The 6,662-nt window shown below is 43.9% G+C and overlaps 1 pseudogene; it reads right to left on the bottom strand.

The window, feature by feature from the left end:
* Window positions 1-1,587: 1,587 nt before the first annotated feature.
* Window positions 1,588-1,699, bottom strand: LOC112672651 (U2 spliceosomal RNA; annotated as a pseudogene).
* Between the last annotated feature and the right edge of the window lie 4,963 nt (window positions 1,700-6,662).

Genomic DNA, 6,662 nt, shown 5'->3' on the forward strand with positions numbered 1-6,662 from the left:
TCTGCCTTACTTTTCTAGAGGAGTTGTCCTTAAAAGCGGGTAGGTGACCGTGTTGTGACCGAATTCCTGCTCAGCCATAAGGTTTTTCTGTCCCCTGGCAGGGGACAGACACTCAGCATTCCAGACGGGGTTAGTGGTGGGGCTGCTATTTATTTAACTGCTAATCCCACTTATGTGAAATTAATTTACTCTACTATTATAACTCACCCTGCTTCCTGTCCTGGCGGGCTCCTATAATTTACACCTGACTGCTCCATTATGCCCCTGCCTCCTGGACTAAGGGTTGGGAGCTGGGTCTTGGGGTGACTCACATTAGGAGGTCGTTTATACAGAAGAGAGGTTTTCTCATTATAGACTGAGGAGAGTTACTGTAAAAGCAGTGGTGTTGGTTTTTTTTCCCTCTTAATAACCAGTTTCCCTTTAGGCCATCCCTTCAAGGAAGTTTGTTTACTATTATTAACCTTCTTCCCAATTCCAAATATGGGCTCCAGTTTATACAGTGAGCAGATTTCCACCTTCTCCAGGGGGAAACCCAGCCCCTGGATCCTGTCCTGATCCTTGATGAAATATAGGTCAGCTACACAGTCCTAGAGCAGGTGCTCACGGCACAGTTGTCCAGACTACTCTTGGAATGAAAGGCTCTGGAGGTTGTTACATTTACAAGGTTTTACAAACATCTCTAATGAAAAAGTGGAGGCTGCCAACTGGATCTCCCCAAATTCAGGCCCCACAGCCAGAGTCTGTCTTGTAGCAGGGGTGACCAAGGAGCCTTTGGCATTGAGGCTGCTGGTGACAGGGTTTTCTATGGAGACCAGAAGAAGCCCCATAGGCTTCCTACTGACATCCCCACACTCAGCTCCTGGCCAGGGCACACAGCTGGGTGTGATGGTCTGAAAAACTGGTTCCTGGAGACAACATCCTATTCCTAGCTCACTTTACCTCTGAAAAGCTCATTTGAGTGCTTTGGGAGAGAGCCAAGAGAGGGGATGAGGGCAGCCCAAAAGCTTGCCTCGGATGGTCTCTGCCAACACCGTGAATGTGGCCACTTAGACAAGTTAAGGGACTGGCCATCCTTAACTTGTGTGAAATCTTCTGGTGTAGTATCTTCTCAGACAGACTCCATGTTGCTTGTAGAACAAAGCCCACCTTCAGCCGGACATGATGTTCCCCTTGAGCCTTTTGTCTCACGTATTTCCCATCACTGTTTTTCACAAATCCTCTTCCCAGCCAACCGTGTGTTCCTGAGTTTGTTTATATGGTCTCTCCAGTGGAAATCCAGCCCTCTCTATCTTCCCATTCTCACCCCTATGCCTTTGCCACACCCCTATGCCTGGAGGAAGCAGGATGCCGTCTTCATCCTTTTTACTCAAAGAGTCTTTTCTTCTCAATGAAGTCTAGGGCAAAATTACTCTGGCTCAAGTCTGTCTGCTGGAGGAAATACTCTCTGACCCTACCTATTCACTGGCAGCTCTCTCCCCGTCACATGTCACTGGTGTGCTCTGTGCGGTCACATGGCCCTAAGATGTTAGTGACCCTTTATATGCATGTTTTTTGTCTCCCCCCGCTAGAGTTTAGATGCTTTGAGACTAGGGATCATGGCTTCACGTTCGTGTACAGCCCTACACATAAATCAATAAACGATTAGTGCGCCTTGATTATGATACTACACTTGATCTTAGCCAAAAGGCCGAGAAGCGATGCCTTGATTATGATATAACCAGTTGTCTACTTGTTGGATCCACTTGTCTACTTGTTCTTGCTTAGTGCATGGCCTTTGATGTGAGAAAGACCTCAGTTCAAATTTTGACTGTATTAACTCCCAGCTTTGTGACCTTAGGTAAGCTATTTAACGTCATTGGCTCATTTTCCTCAATTATGAACACACACAGCTAGTGTTGTGGCTTTAAGTGAAGTAATGCAGGTGAAATACATGGTTGGTCTAGTACCTGACATAGAATTGGGACCCAATAAACAGCAGTGGTTAATATTTTCTGGCTTTTTGGGGGGCTGGTGTCCAGATACTTCTGTTACAATAAGACACAACAAATTCCAAATTAATGGAGACACTGGTTAGGGGAGGCATCCTAGAGTGAATGTTGAAGTGAGTTTAGAAATCTAACAAGGAAAGAAATCAGAGGTTAACTCAATTCTATTCCTACCAAGTTTTCAACAGCTTACGGATGGACTAGCTTTTAGCTAATACTCCAGATATTGTAGAGCTCTTCCCAGAGGCAGGTGAAGATTGACTGTGCCTGATTCTGAAAACCTGTACTTGTCACCTGACCTTGAACGTAACAAACAGCCCCTGAGGAAGGGAGCTCCAATTACAGTCATGGAGTCGGAGGAACTCTTTCAAGGCAGATTGATTTATTGGACCAGAAATACAGCTCAACAGCCCATACAACGATTCTGTCTTTGGCAAACTGCCCTGCCTGCTTCTTTCTCTCTTGCCCTGACATATTGATCTGTGTGTGTGAGTTGGTGTAGTTTAGTATGTTTGTGTGTGTGTGTGTGTGTGTGCTGCTATCTCAAAATGGAAGCTCTTAACTTGGGGGCCTTCTTTCTGAGGGAGCTCTAAACCAGAAACCAAAGGAAATCTTGCTCCAGTTCTTCATACAGTAGCTTTAATTTTATTCCTTTGCTTCAGCTGGGCACAGAATGTTCCAGAGTATCTCTCATTCTGTCTAAACACTTTGCTTTTGAGTATGGCAACATGTCATTTTATAAGGAAGAAAGAAAACCAGTCTTTGTTGTGTGCCCCTTGCCATGCAAAATATCATGCTCCCCATTAGTCAGAAGAAACTGAGACTCAGAAGAGTAAAGAAATGTATACCCAAGGTCAAATGTCAGTAGAGTCAGAATCCAAACCCATGTGTCTGATTGTTGACTTCAGTGATGGCCAACACCAGCTTTGCCCCACTGAGAGACTTCCATATCACAGGGTCATTTTAAATGGAAAAATTTTGAAATCTAGGGCCACAAATTAAATTTATTTCATCAGAGACATTTTGTACCCAGATCTGGCTGTTTGGCCTCTCTTGAATTATCTGTTGCTGTGTAACAAATTACTGAAAACTTAAAACAACCCTCATGTATTAACTCACAGTTTTTATAGGTCAGGACTCCAGGCAGGTTTAGCTAGATCCTCTGCTTATGGTCTCATGGGGCTGCAATCCAGGTGTTGGCCAGGGCTGCACTGTCATCTGGAGACTCAACTGGGGAAGGACCTATTTCCCTGCTCACATGGCTGTTGGCAGCATTCAGTTGCTTCAGACTGTAGGACTGAGGACTTCAGGCTTTTTTGCTGGCTGTTGGCTGGAGGTTGCTCTTAGCACCTAGAGACCACCTCAGGGACTTGCCATGTGGGGATTCCCAATGTGGCCCCTTCTTCCTCACAGCCTGCCAGGGAGAGATAGCTTCCTGCCGGATGGCACTATTACCTTTTGTGACACAGTCACATACATCTCATCACCTTTGTCATATTCTATTGGTTAGAAACAAGTCACAGGTTCTACCCACACTCAAAAGGAGGGATCACACCAGTCCACGAACAGCAGGAAGCAGGGATCATGGGTGGGGGCACCTTGAGGGTCTGTCCAGCACATCCTTCCTGTCCTTTCCCCTCTTTTTTTTTTTTTTTTTTCCTTTTTACCCTCCTCTTCATTTCCCATCCTAGTATAGACTCAGAGTTAGGTCTTTGCCATTAAGTAAGAGCTTTATGGTAATGATGCTAATAAGTAATACCATTTTGTGCCAGGCACCAAGCTAGTTTTCTTTTTAACTTTCTCTTCAAGTATAACATACATACAGAACACTGCAACATCCTAAATGCAGAGCTCCATGAATTTTTTGGAGAGTGAACACAGGCATGTAACCAGGCATGTAACCATTACATAAATCAAACAGCAGAATATTACCAGCATCCCAGAGACCCCCTCAGTCTTGCTTCCAGTCCCTAACACCCTTGAAGGTGGATCTCTAACAGCAAAGGTTACTTTTTACTTGTTTTTGAAAATTTTATAAGTAGACTCCAACAGCTGTATTATTTTGTGTCTGGTTTTCTTAACATGGTATTGTGGCATACGTAGTTCTAGGTTGTTCAGTTCTCATCGCTGAATAGGATTCCATTGTGTGGATATACTACAATTTACTTATCCATTCTACTGTTGATGGGCATGTGGCTAGTTTCTAGTTTGGAGGTGTTACAAGTAGTGCTGCTATGAGTGGTTTAGTATGTGTCTTTAGTGAACACACATAAGCACTTCTGCTGGATATATGCCTAGGACTGGATTGGTGGGTTGTAGGGCATACCTATTTTGGTGAGCTATGTTTATATATAGAATTCTCACATCCCCTGTGTGAGGAAGGCATCTTCAGCCCCTTATGCATGGCAGTGTTTGAGCCAGACCTACACTTCCTGCAGAGGTCCTGGAAGATCAAACACGAGGAAAGGCCAACCGGCACAGTGGAGAATGTGTAGGTCTGGCTCCAGTGCTTTTTCACTATTGACAACGCTTTATTACTTTTTCTTAAGAGACCCATTGTTTTGGAAGATTTCTGCATACCAAGCTACTAAGCAAATGTTGGCTCAGTATCATTTATTTCATCTTCCATTTCTCTTATTAGTCAGGAACATATCTAACCAGCGGCATAGCTGCTGATCTGACATCCTGCCTAGCAGAACTGATGTAATTTCAGATAAAACCAAAGAAAGTCCAGGTTTGGGTTCACCTCTTAGTCTTCTTACAAGAACACAGGGTTTCTATTAGACTGTTGAAACATTTACAATATGCTGCCCTTTCCCCTTGATGATGTTAAGGGAACTTTAAGTGAGGAAAATCCTCACCCTCCCACCAAGAGAAACTAAGACCCAGACCATGTCTGAAATCCTTAGGTTTATGATCAATAAACATGCATCAATGCACAAGTAATTCACACCATTTAGACCAGGCCTGGATCAACATTTTAAACAAAGTTTCAAAGCCCCATCCATTTACTTTGGGCTTGTTCTTAAGCTAAGATAGACTGTATAAAGGTAGTAAGGAACATTTTCCAAACTGCCACCGAGTGGGGAGATAGACTTCAGGCTATTGCTGACATTTGGGTGTATTTGGTTCTTTCTCACTTGTCTCTCTGGTTCTGTTCTTCTTCACCTCTCTCTGTGTCTCTGTGTGTGACATACATGTCATTACATCATACAGATAGCTCTAATACATATACATACATATTAGGTATACCCATCACATGCAATTATTATTATTTTTTTTCACATGCGATTATTATGATTCTTTTAACTCATTCTCTATTTGGGGACATTTAAGCTGTTTTCAACATTTTGCCATTGCAAGTCACACAGCATGTATACACTTCTACCTAAATTCTTGCAGACATCCCTGATATTTTCCTTAGGCTAAGTGACAAGATGTTGAGCAGCCCACCAAATGGGTTGACTTTTGGAGGTTAGTTTTTGTGTCTCACCAAATACAAATTTATGCCACTGCCAACAACATACGAGAACATCTTCTCTGCCCACTTTGACAATTTTCTATTACAATAATTTTTTCTCAGTTTTATAGGTGAAATGTGATAATTTAGTTTCAACTGCATTTCATTGATTCCTGGTGAGGTAAAATATTTGTTCAGATTTGCTGAGTTTCTCCACACTTCCATTTCGTATTCGTTTTTATTTCACGTTTTCTCATTCCCCTACAGAATGCTGCCCTGTACTTGGGCAAGTCTCATCTCTGCTTTTGTTATGGAGGTGATAGCAGTGTCTCGCAGAAAACTCAGCATTGTCAAATACTTTGCAAACAGAACATGTGTCAGAAAAATGCACCTTCCCAAGGCCCGCAGGTGGTTCGGCCAGCCACATCTGTCATTTCCTCCGATGAGGACGCCCCAATTCCTCTCAGGGCTATAAACCTCACTTGTCACCCGGACTCTGGACACCACCCAGGGGCCATCAGAGCAGGAGGGGCCGGCCACGTTTCCTAATGACTTAACCAGGTGAGGTTCACGTGCACTTTGGGTTTTTACACAATTGTGCCTCAGAGGAAGTGCTCCCTGCTGTTCTGGGGAAATGGGCAACTGTAAATCAGGTAACAATATGGCACTGACTTATTTATCCTTGTAAGAGTTTTACATTCTGAAGGCAACAAGGGAGCCATTGCCTGATCCACGGCCAATGTGCAGTCAGCACTTAGGGAAGCTCAGTCCCCCTTACTCAGCCCGAGGGCCTGGGCACCCTGTAGTGCCCAGCCTGATCCATCGATCGCGTATCTTGGCCTGGGCCAAGTGTTATCATCCACAGCCATGAGGCAGAGACAGGAAGTCACCAAACAGTGGGAAACTTTTCCTCTCTGTGCTAAGAGTGCTCTTTCACTCCTTCCACTTGTCCTCTGAGTCCCTCCGCGAGGGAATGTTTGCCTGGACGGCAGCTGCACCCTGGCAGGCATCATGGCGAGTCATTCACGTGGAAGTAGACGCAGTAAATGGGTAGCTTCCTGGCCTTTGGCTGGTGCTAATTAGCAATCAAGGTCAAAGCTGAACTCAATGTTCCATAATAAATTATGGTATATCCTTACAAGAGAATATTAGGCAGCTATTTAAAATAATGTTTTCAATGAATTTCAATGACAGCAAGATAAGATGCTCATGACATG

This window comes from Canis lupus, chromosome 28, assembly GCF_003254725.2.
Source record: "Canis lupus dingo isolate Sandy chromosome 28, ASM325472v2, whole genome shotgun sequence".
Taxonomy (NCBI): Eukaryota; Metazoa; Chordata; class Mammalia; order Carnivora; family Canidae; genus Canis; species Canis lupus.